Source organism: Oncorhynchus keta, chromosome 5 (genome assembly GCF_023373465.1).
Source record: "Oncorhynchus keta strain PuntledgeMale-10-30-2019 chromosome 5, Oket_V2, whole genome shotgun sequence".
NCBI lineage: Eukaryota > Metazoa > Chordata > Actinopteri > Salmoniformes > Salmonidae > Oncorhynchus > Oncorhynchus keta.
The window spans coordinates 35411935-35423789 of record NC_068425.1 but is presented as its reverse complement, the minus strand read 5'-3'; positions in this window follow the sequence as shown (position 1 = coordinate 35423789).

Genomic DNA, 11855 nt, shown 5'->3' with positions numbered 1-11855 from the left:
TCTAGAACCTAGAGCCAAACACTACAGTACCTTCCTGTCTGGAAGTTGTCTGTGGGACTACATACAGTATCTCATGATTCCTCAGTGTGTTGCTATGGATAGTAAAAGAGCACTCCCTCCCTATGAAGCATGATGGAACATACCCTCCTGTCCCTACCTTTCCTCTCTCTGCTGTACCTACTGTACTGTACTGCCATTTCTAAACAGTCTGCTACACCACATTCTAGATTATATTTATATACCTACAGAGAAGAGAGGTCTATTATCTACTGTTACACGAGTGCCAAAATAGAGGTGAAACAAATCATTTTATTCCAGTACATATCTATATAAACATCTACTATCTACAGTGTCCTTTTCTTACGAAATTCCTATAGTCAACTATGTCTTTCCTTGTGGCGAACCCGTCAACCCTTCTGTGATGGTGTCAGCACGCTAAACTAAGCTCAACACCATGTTTCTCTGGCAGTTTTATTAATATACTCCAAACCGTTACCGAACGTTTACAAACCGCTATCAAACGTTTACAAAACGTTACTAAAATGTAACCCACCAAGTATAGCTGTGTCTAACCTAGTATGTTGTTAAAGTACAGCTTTTAGGTCCGTATGAACAGTTGACTGATGAAACAATGATGAACATTTTAGATGGTGTCCAATTTAATTTTTGGTGAAAGCAATGGTACCAATTTTCTCAGAGTTATTTAGGAGAATTTATGAGCAAGACTGAATTGAGGATATGGTTCTGTTCATGAGGTTTGCGACAACATGTAACTTGGTATTCCGGACTTCTATTTATGGGGAAAAATCTTGAACTAAGGTTCATGAGAAGACGATGTTTGGATTTTACTACTGAAAATGCTCTTTCCATGTGCACAATGCAGTTGTCGGTTGCATGCTTATTTCCTGATTATGAATAAGCGCTAGATGACTTTCTAGGGGATGCAGCACACGTCTGATATTTATCATTGTAAAACCAAGTATTATGCTATTTGTTGATTCAGTCATTGTTGTCTGTATGAAGGTCCTACCCCACTTTCTGTTACTTATTCAACATATTCTGCATGTTTCCCTCTATACCTTTCTGTCCAGAGAGAACATTGTTTACCCTATTTGTCGACCATTTTGTAGATATCGAAAGAGCTTTTTCAAAAAGAGAAATGACTCGCAGATTTTATACCACGAACTGAATGTGCTTTTACTACCTTAGACGGGTTACACATCTCTGTTTAGATGACTATCCCAAAAACACATGACGTTTGGCTGAATCTTTGGTAGCTTTGTTATCAGCGAAACCTTGTAATATGTATTTTCTCTATTTATCCACGGTTTGTTTTTGACTATTTTAAAGGTAGAGTCAGAGAAATGACCTTTGCACGAAAAGCATCGCAGAAATTGCGATGAGCAAGACTCAAGACTTCACCCTCACAAAGTCACCCACAGTATCTGTAGATGGGTTCCCTTCATGCTCTTACAACGTAGTAGCCACTGGACCAAAACTGACCCGCACTCTCAGTGTGTTGCGGAGATTGACATACTAAGCTGTTTACTTCGCTGACTCTACCTTTAATGTTTAACAGACGATATGCAGTATCTACAGTATGTGTGACTGTGGCACGTGGTCCCTGGTTGAATACACTCCTACTCCTAACCTTGGTTTCTCTTCTATCAGAGGCAGAAGTGTGTTTTCTGGCTTTCGCTGTGTGCATGTGAGGGTAAGGCCTGATCTAAGCATGAGAGAAGGCATGATGCATGTTAACCCAGATCCCCAGGTGTACAGTATGAAGTTCATGTGTCACCAAGCATCACAGTGAGACACACGCCTGTCCCGCTAGCCCCTCCCACTACACTTCTCTCCTCTTTCTGTTCTCCTCTTCTCCATTTGTTTATTGGTTTGTCTTAGTGTTCAGTCTCCTGACTCAACCAAGTTCTAAATTCAGTCAGAACTCACATCTAAGCCATGGACACAACGATTTGAATTTTCTGTCTCTTCTGTTTTGGTTGTGGTTATGCAGAAGTTCTCTTTCTGTGCCAGACTGTGAACCTACATAATGAGAGATCAACACAGAACAAGCACAGGAAGTTCAATCAGACACAACTGAACTGCCAAAGAATAAAGAAACGTTGGTCTATTGTTTAATACACCCTGACCACAAAGACACAGTTGTTTTGGCGTTTCAGCCTATTGCCAAATGTCTTGCATTTAGTCTGTTTCTGTTAGACAAAGGTATTTGTAGCATGTCCTTGAAATGTAGCTGTTCAATGGGGATGACTACTGAAAGGATGTTAACATGTAACTTTGATTCCATTTTAGTATTAAAGTGTCCCATCTGGACAAAATGGACCTATTAGAAATAAGGGGAACCATATGTTTACACAACATTGCTGATGAGACAAACTGAGAAGCATTTCATTGAGTCAGGATCTTGTCTGTCCATCTAGATATTATGTTTTACTTCAAAGATGTGGAGGTTTCTACATGGAGAATATAGCACTCTCTATAGAACGTATCAGATACTAGTGGGAAAGAGAGGCTAACCATAGTTAGCCCTGTGAATGACGTCTCACATTGAGAATCTATGTCTAGTGAGTGGGCGGTGTTTGGGCTCCTTTAGACACAAAACCTCCAAGCAGTATGTACTTTTAGGAGGAACTACAATCACTTGCAGTCATTATTTGAATTACCGTGGCGATCATGGGACCACAACACAGGGATGTTTTGTATGCTTTATTTTCATTTCACTCTCCTTGCTTTTGTTTATCAAGTTCTCCCAAGTCCCTTTGCTAACTGGGGTATAAAGGATACTGTGTATGAATAAACCAATGAAAATGCAAACTGCCTTATTTGTGTTGTTTAGCTTTCTGTAGCCTCCCAGGCTTCGTATGTAGATTCTACATGTTGGACAGTTTCCTGTATCATTGTACTGTATATCACTATTGCTATCCATGAGGAATCCCGCTTTGCCTCCCAGGCTTCGTATGTAGATTCTACATGTTGGACGGTTTACTGTATCATTGTACTGTATATCACTATTGCTATCCATGAGGAATCCCGCTTTGCCTCCCAGGCTTCGTATGTAGATTCTACATGTTGGACAGTTTACTGTATCATTGTACTGTATATCACTATTGCTATCCATGAGGAATCCCGCTTTGCCTCCCAGACTTCGTATGTAGATTCTACATGTTGGTCGGTTTACTGTATCATTGTACTGTATATCACTATTGCTATCCATGAGGAATCCCGCTTTGCCTCACAGACTTCAAAAGTATTCTTGCTTAAAAGCAACGCAATCTCACCAATATCCAAATGCCACATTCAGTATTTTCTCACCGAACAACAGAAACGTCACAGCAGTAACTTTTCCATCTCCTCAGGGTGACAAAAGGATGAAGGTTGTCTGCCCTCTTCATATTAACCCTTCAAACGTGGCCTTCCAGATAGGAGCGTTTAGAGGTTTAGCACACTCGGCCTGCACACAGACAAATTGTCAGCAATCAAAGCCTACTGAGCCCTCAGATGAATCAGCAGAGTCCTGCTGTTTGTTTTGTCTTGGGCTGGGGTTCGCCTCGTAATGTGTGTGTATGTCTGTTGTTTCTCCCACTCTCTGCCCCCCCCGCCCCCTCTCTCGCTATCTCTCTTCCCCCTCTCTCTATTTCTCTCTCTATTTCTCTCTGTCTGTCTAAGTGGACCACTCTGCATTCACAGGACACAGACCTGGCCTGGTACGTTGGCTCCTATTCTATTCCAGTTGCTGAGCAAGTGAACCTGCTCATAAAGCCATAATAATGCAGACTACTTTTGGAATCTAATGGAAGTTCATCTAGATAAGATATGCCCTTGAGATATACCTCGGCGGTTATATATGTAACGCTCATCGTCGGAAGGAAGTTAGGGTGGACCAAAGCGCAGCGTGGAAAGTGTTCATGATCTTTATTGTCAAGAATCACTCAAACAAAAATAACGAATACAAAAACAAAAGCAGACAGCTCCGTCAGGCACAGATACTAAACTCCACAAAACCCAAACGGAAAATGACAAGTTATATATGATCCCCAATCAGAGACAACAATAGACAGCTGCCTCTGATTGGGAACCACACTAGGCAAAAACAGCAAAGAAATAGAAAACATAGATTCTCCCACCCGAGTCACACCCTGACCTAACCAAACATAGAGAATAAATAAGGATCTCTAAGGTCAGGGCGTGACAATATAAGCTAATACTGAACACACAAGTAAACAGTTTGCTTCATGTAAAGCACTCAAAGGCCCCCTACACACTTAGATTGTACAACTTATTTACAACGCATTTGACATAATGGTTGTGATACAACAGATATTTTTCTGATACAATGGACAGTTTTGTCTGTTGCTTGTGTTGTTATTTTTGTACTGAAGAACTCTCTGTTGTATCACAACGGTGGTGCCAAATGTGTTATGCATTCCTTATACAACATGAGTGTGTACGGGGACAAGAAGACTCATATTTTAGGGGTTCAACAAGGGTTCTTCTGAGATCCTCAAAGTTCTTTGAAGAACCTTAGTCTTCCTGGCACTGCAAATGGCCCTCAAAAGGTTCTTCCAAGAACCCCATATGAGGTGGGGTTCATCGAGGAACCTCCTTAGTTGGTGGGGATTCTTGCAGGAACCTAACTGCCCAACTAGAAATATTTGGATTTGAATTTGAAAGGAGAGCAGGTGCAGGCACCTAACTGAGAAATGTAAAGATCTCCTCAATTTAAGGTTGGTCCCTTATATGATCTAAATGGATATTGTTTTGTCATGATACCATCTCTCTTTTCATATTTGTGAAAATCTTTTCTAAAACAAAGACTGGACACAATTCAATGGATATCAATCAACAAGGAGGTAAGAATATGTAGGCTATAATATGTTGAAGGCTGGCTGTATTGGGTGCAGATGACTGAACTGGGTACAGATGACTGAACTGGGTGCAGATGACTGTGTTTGCAGGTATACAGACACGGGGGCATACAAAGGTGAATGAATAGCCTATAGGCCTCTATGGACAAGGTATGTATATGAAAACCCTCATCAAAAAGGTTTTCATTCACATTCACCACAAAAAAACAAGGTATGAATACTGTTGTGTGTTTTGTTAATCTTATGTATAATTACATTTTTTGGGATTCACAGACTTCACCCTCCTACACCTCTGATGAATATAACAGGAAATGTGTTCGAACACAACGCATGGCAAAATCATTCTGGCTATGGATACAGAGAACATCAACACACTAACATCAACACACCAGAGGACTTGGGACTCTGCTGGGAGTTTACCTCATATTACAATTTTTGCCACTAAAATCATGATAAACTGAGAACTAAAATATTGTGTTCTTGTTATGCATATTATTATCATTAACAATAATAATATGGGGGGGGGGGGTATTTAAAAAATGAACCCCAAAAAGTTATTCAAAAGTTTATTTGATGATCCATAAAAAAGGGGTTTATTTTAAAGGGTTCCTCAAAGAACTTCTAGAGGTTTCCCCACAGTTTTAATTTGAAGAACCCCTAAAGGGTACTCCAGGAACCTTTTCTTTTTAGAGTGTTCCTTATGTTGTTATGCAGATGAATGAGGACCCAAAAGCGACTTGGCGAAAACAGAGTCTTTATTCCAGTAAAGGATAAGAGCACTACTCCTGGACAATCAGAGCAGAAAACAAAACATAAAAAACTTAAATCCACTCGTAGTGACGAGGACAGACTGGAGACTCGACCATTAACTGTAGGTTGCCTCGGGAAGGCACCGACCGTAGCGGACTCAGACACCTGCTCACACGCAGCATCTGAAGGAGACAAGACACGACAGGGCGAGACCAAGACACAGCACAGCGAACATCATACAAGGATCCGACAAGGACAGAAGCGGAAAACAAGGGGAGAAATAGGGACTCTAATCAGAGGACAGAATAGGGGACAGGTGTGAAAAGACTAAATGAGTGAGTTAGGAGAATGAGGAACAGCTGGGAGCAGGAACGGAACATAGAGAGAGGAGAGAGAGGGAGGGGAGAGAGAAAAAAGGAACGAACATAATAAGACCAGCAGGGGGAAAACGAACAGAAGGGAAAGCATAATGACAAGACAATATAAGACAAAACATGACAGTACCCCCCCACTCACCGAGCGCCTCCTGGCGCACTCGAGGAGGAATCCTGGCGGCAACGGAGGAAATCATCAATCAGCGAACGGTCCAGCACGTCCCGAGATGGAACCCAACTCCTCTCCTCAGGACCGTAACCCTCCCAATCCACTAAGTACTGGTGACCACGTCCCCGAGAACGCATGTCCATGATCCTACGTACCTTGTAAATAGGTGCGCCCTCGACAAGGACGGGGGGAGGGAAGACGAACGGGGGTGCGAAGAAAGGGCTTGACACAGGAGACATGGAAGACAGGATGGACGCGACGAAGATGTCGCGGAAGAAGCAGTCGCACAGCGTGGATTGACGACCTGGGAGACACGGAACGGACCAATGAACCGCGGAGTCAACTTACGAGAAGCTGTCGTAAGGGGAAGGTTACGAGTGGAAAGCCACACTCTCTGGCCGCGACAATACCTAGGACTCTTAATCCTACGTTTATTGGCGGCTCTCACAGTCTGCGCCCTGTAACGGCAAAGTGCAGACCTCACCCTCCTCCAGGTGCGCTCACAACGTTGGACAAACGCCTGAGCGGAGGGAACGCTGGACCTCGGCGAGCTGGGACGAGAACAGAGGAGGTTGGTAACCCAGGCTACTCTGAAACGGAGATAGCCCGGTAGCAGACGAAGGAAGCGAGTTGTGAGCGTATTCTGCCCAGGGGAGCTGTTCTGCCCAAGACGCAGGGTTTCTAAAAGAAAGGCTGCGTAGTATGCGACCAATCGTCTGATTGGCCCTTTCTGCTTGACCGTTAGACTGGGGATGAAAACCGGAAGAGAGACTGACGGAAGCACCAATCAAACGACAGAACTCCCTCCAAAACTGTGACGTGAATTGCGGACCTCTGTCTGAAACGGCGTCTAACGGGAGGCCATGTATTCTGAACACATTCTCGATGATGATTTGTGCCGTCTCCTTAGCGGAAGGAAGCTTAGCGAGGGGAATGAAATGTGCCGCCTTAGAGAACCTATCGACAACCGTAAGAATCACAGTCTTCCCCGCAGACGAAGGCAGACCGGTAATGAAGTCTAAGGCGATGTGAGACCATGGTCGAGAAGGAATGGGAAGCGGTCTGAGACGACCGGCAGGAGGAGAGTTACCTGACTTAGTCTGCGCGCAGTCCGAACAAGCAGCCACGAAACGGCGCGTGTCACGCTCCTGAGTAGGCCACCAAAAGCGCTGGCGAATAGAAGCAAGAGTACCTCGAACGCCGGGATGGCCAGCTAACTTGGCAGAGTGAGCCCACTGAAGAACAGCCAGACGAGTAGAAACAGGAACGAAAAGAAGGTTACTAGGACAAGCGCGCGGCGACGCAGTGTGAGTGAGTGCTTGCTTAACCTGTCTCTCAATTCCCCAGACTGTCAACCCGACAACACGCCCATAAGGAAGAATCCCCCTCGGGATCAGTAGAAGCCACAGAAGAACTAAAGAGACGGGATAAGGCATCAGGCTTGGTGTTCTTACTACCCGGGCGATAAGAAATCACAAACTCGAAACGAGCGAAAACAACGCCCAACGAGCTTGACGTGCATTAAGTCGTTTGGCAGAACGGATGTACTCAAGGTTCTTATGGTCAGTCCAAACGACAAAGGAACGGTCGCCCCTCCAACCACTGTCGCCATTCGCCTAGGGCTAAGCGGATGGCGAGCAGTTCGCGGTTACCCACATCATAGTTGCGTTCCGATGGCGACAGGCGATGAGAAAATAAGCGCAAGGATGAACCTTATCGTCAGACTGGAAGCGCTGGGATAGAATGGCTCCCACGCCCACCTCTGAAGCGTCAACCTCGACAATGAATTGTTTAGTGACGTCAGGAGTAACGAGGATAGGAGCGGACGTAAAACGCTTCTTGAGGAGATCAAAAGCTCCCTGGGCGGAACCGGACCACTTAAAGCACGTCTTGACAGAAGTAAGAGCTGTGAGAGGGGCAGCAACTTGACCGAAATTACGAATGAAACGCCGATAGAAATTAGCGAAACCTAGAAAGCGCTGCAACTCGACACGTGACCTTGGAACGGGCCAATCACTGACAGCCTGGACCTTACAAGATCCATCTGAATGCCTTCAGCGGAAATAACAGAACCGAGAAAAGTGACGGAGGAGACATGAAAGGCGCACTTCTCAGCCTTCACGTAGAGACACTTCTCTAAAAGGCGCTGGAGTACACGTCGAACGTGCTGAACATGAATCTCGAGTGACGGTGAAAAAAATCAGGATGTCGTCAAGGTAGACAAAAACAAAGATGTTCAGCATGTCTCTCAGTACATCATTAACTAATGCCTGAAAAACAGCTGGAGCATTAGCGAGACCAAACGGCAGAACCCGGTACTCAAAATGCCCTAACGGAGTGTTAAACGCCGTTTTCCACTCGTCTCCCTCTCTGATGCGCACGAGATGGTAAGCATTACGAAGGTCCAACTTAGTAAAGAACCTGGCTCCCTGCAGAATCTCGAAGGCTGATGACATAAGGGGAAGCGGATAACGATTCTTAACCGTTATGTCATTCAGCCTCGATAATCCACGCAGGGGCGCAGAGTACCGTCCTTCTTCTTAACAAAAAAAACCCCGCCCCGGCAGGAGAGGAAGAAGGCACTACGGTGCCGGCGTCAAGAGACACAGACAAATAATCCTCGAGAGCCTTACGTTCGGGAGCCGACAGAGAGTATAGTCTACCCCGAGGAGGAGTGGTCCCCGGAAGGAGATCAATACTACAATCATACGACCGGTGAGGAGGAAGGGAGTTGGCTCTGGACCGACTGAAGACCGTGCGCAGATCATGATATTCCTCCGGCACTCCTGTCAAATCACCAGGTTCCTCCTGAGAAGAGGGGACAGAAGAAACAGGAGGGATAGCAGACATTAAACACTTCACATGACAAGAAACGTTCCAGGATAGGATAGAATTACTAGACCAATTTATAGAAGGATTATGACATACTAGCCAGGGATGACCCAAAACAACAGGTGTAAAAGGTGAACGAAAATCAAAAAGGAAATAGTCTCACTGTGGTTACCAGATACTGTGAGGGTTAAAGGTAGTGTCTCATATCTGATACTGGGGAGATGACTACCATCTAAGGCGAACATGGGCGTAGGCTTCCCTAACTGTCTGAGAGGAATGTCATGTTTCGAGCCCATGCTTCGTCCATAAAACAACCCTCAGCCCCAGAGTCTATCAAGGCACTGCATGTAGCACCCAACCGGTCCAGCGTAGATGGACCGACATAGTAGTACAGGATCTTGATGGAGAGACCTGAGTAGTAGCGCTCACCAGTAGCCCTCCGCTTACTGATGAGCTCTGGCTTTTACTGGACATGAATTGACAAAATGTCCAGCAAGTCCGCAATAGAGGCACAGGCGGTTGGTAATCCTCCGTTCCCTCTCTTTAGTCGAGATGCGAATACCTCCCAGCTGCATGGGCTCAGTCTCTGAGCCGGAGGGAGGAGATGGTAGCGATGCGGAGAGGGGAAACACCGTTAACGCGCGCTCTCTTCCACGAGCTCGGTGACGAAGATCTACCCGTCGTTCTATGCGGATGGCGAGTGCAATCAAAGAGTCCACACTGGAAGGAACCTCCCGGGAAAGAATCTCATCCTTAACCTCTGCGTGGAGTCCCTCCAGAAAACGAGCGAGCAGCGCCGGCTCGTTCCAGTCACTTGAGGCAGCAAGAGTGCGAAACTCAATAGAGTAATCCGTTATGGATCGATCACCTTGACATAGGGAAGCCAGGGCCCTAGAAGCCTCCCTACCAAAACTGAACGATCAAAAACCCGTATCATCTCCTCTTTAAAGCTCAGGTAATTGTTAGAACAATCAGCCCTTGCCTCCCAGATAGCTGTGCCCCTCTCGAGCCCGGCCAGTAAGGAGTGATATGACGTAAGCAACCCGAGCTCTCTCTCTTGAGTATGTGTTGGGTTGGAGAGAGAACACAATATCACACTGGGTGAGAAAAGAGCGGCACTCAGTGGGCTGCCCGGAGTAACAAGGTGGGTTATTAACCCTAGGTTCCGGAGACTCGGCTGACCAGGAAGTAGCAGGTGGCACGAGACGAAGACTCTGGAACTGTCCAGAGAGGTCGGAAACCTGAGCGGCCAGGGTCTCAATGGCATGACGAGCAGCAGACAATTCCTGCTCGTGTCTGCCGAGCATGGCTCCCTGGATCTCGACGGCAGTGTTACGAGAATCCGTAGTCGCTGGGTCCATTCGTGGTCGGATCCTTCTGTTATGCAGATGAATGAGGACCCAAAAGCGACTTGGCGAAAACAGAGTCTTTATTCCAGTAAAGGATAAGAGCACTACTCCTGGACAATCAGAGCAGAAAACAAAACATAAAAACTTAAATCCACTCGTAGTGACGAGGACAGACTGGAGACTCGACCATTAACTGTAGGTTGCCTCGGGAAGGCACCGACCGTAGAAGAGACTCAGACACCTGCTCACACGCAGCATCTGAAGGAGACAAGACACGACAGGGCGAGACCAAGACACAGCACAGCGAACATCATACAAGGATCCGACAAGGACAGAAGCGGAAAACAAGGGGAGAAATAGGGACTCTAATCAGAGGACAGAATAGGGGACAGGTGTGAAAAGACTAAATGAGTGAGTTAGGAGAATGAGGAACAGCTGGGAGCAGGAACGGAACATAGAGAGAGGAGAGAGAGGGAAGGAGAGAGAAAATAGGGAACGAACCTAATAAGACCAGCAGGGGAAACGAACAGAAGGGAAAGCATAATGACAAGACAATATAAGACAAAACATGACATATGTTTACTTAGATTTAAAAGTAATGTCTGATTGAGCTGACATATGAAGTATTTACCGTCAATGAAGTCTCCGTGAACACGGAACATTGCCTTTACATTTAAATCGAGCTGTAACATGGATTTTCTGCGATACTTCTGTCATACTCATTGAATCCAGCCCAAAGCATTCAATTCAATTCAATTCAATTCAATTCAAGGGCTTTATTGGCATGGGAAACATGAAGTTGCCAAAGCAAGTGAGGTAGACAACATACAAAGTGAATATATAAAGTGAAAAAACAACAAAAATTAACAGTAAACATTACACATACAACAGTTTCAAAACAGTAAAGACATTACAAATGTCATATTATATATATATTTATATACACATACACATATATATATATATATATATATATACATAATATATATGATACATACATACATATATATAAAATAAGAGGACATACATACACAATGTACAAATAATTAAAGGACACAAGATAAAATAAATAAGCATAAATTTTGTATTTACAATGGTGTTTGTTCTTCACTGGTTTAACCCTTTTCTCGTGGCAACAGGTCACAAATCTTGCTGCTGTGATGGCACACTGTGGAATTTCACCCAGTAGGTATGGGAGTTTTTCAAAATTGGATATGTTTTCGCAAGTCTTTGTGGATCTGTGTGATCTGGGAAATATGTCTATATAATATGGTCATACAAAAGGCAGGAGGTTAGGAAGTGCAGCTCAGTTTCCACCTCATTTTGCAGATTAAGCACTGGAGCCTGTCTTCTCTTGAGGGCCATGTACAGGTAGAGATATTGGTGTGCAAAAGAGCTATGCTCACTGAGTCTGTAAATAAAAAGCATTCTCTCTCATCTGTCTTTCGGAATGGCAGGCGCTGGCCTTGGTGCTGAAGTCCCAGGGGCCCGGGAC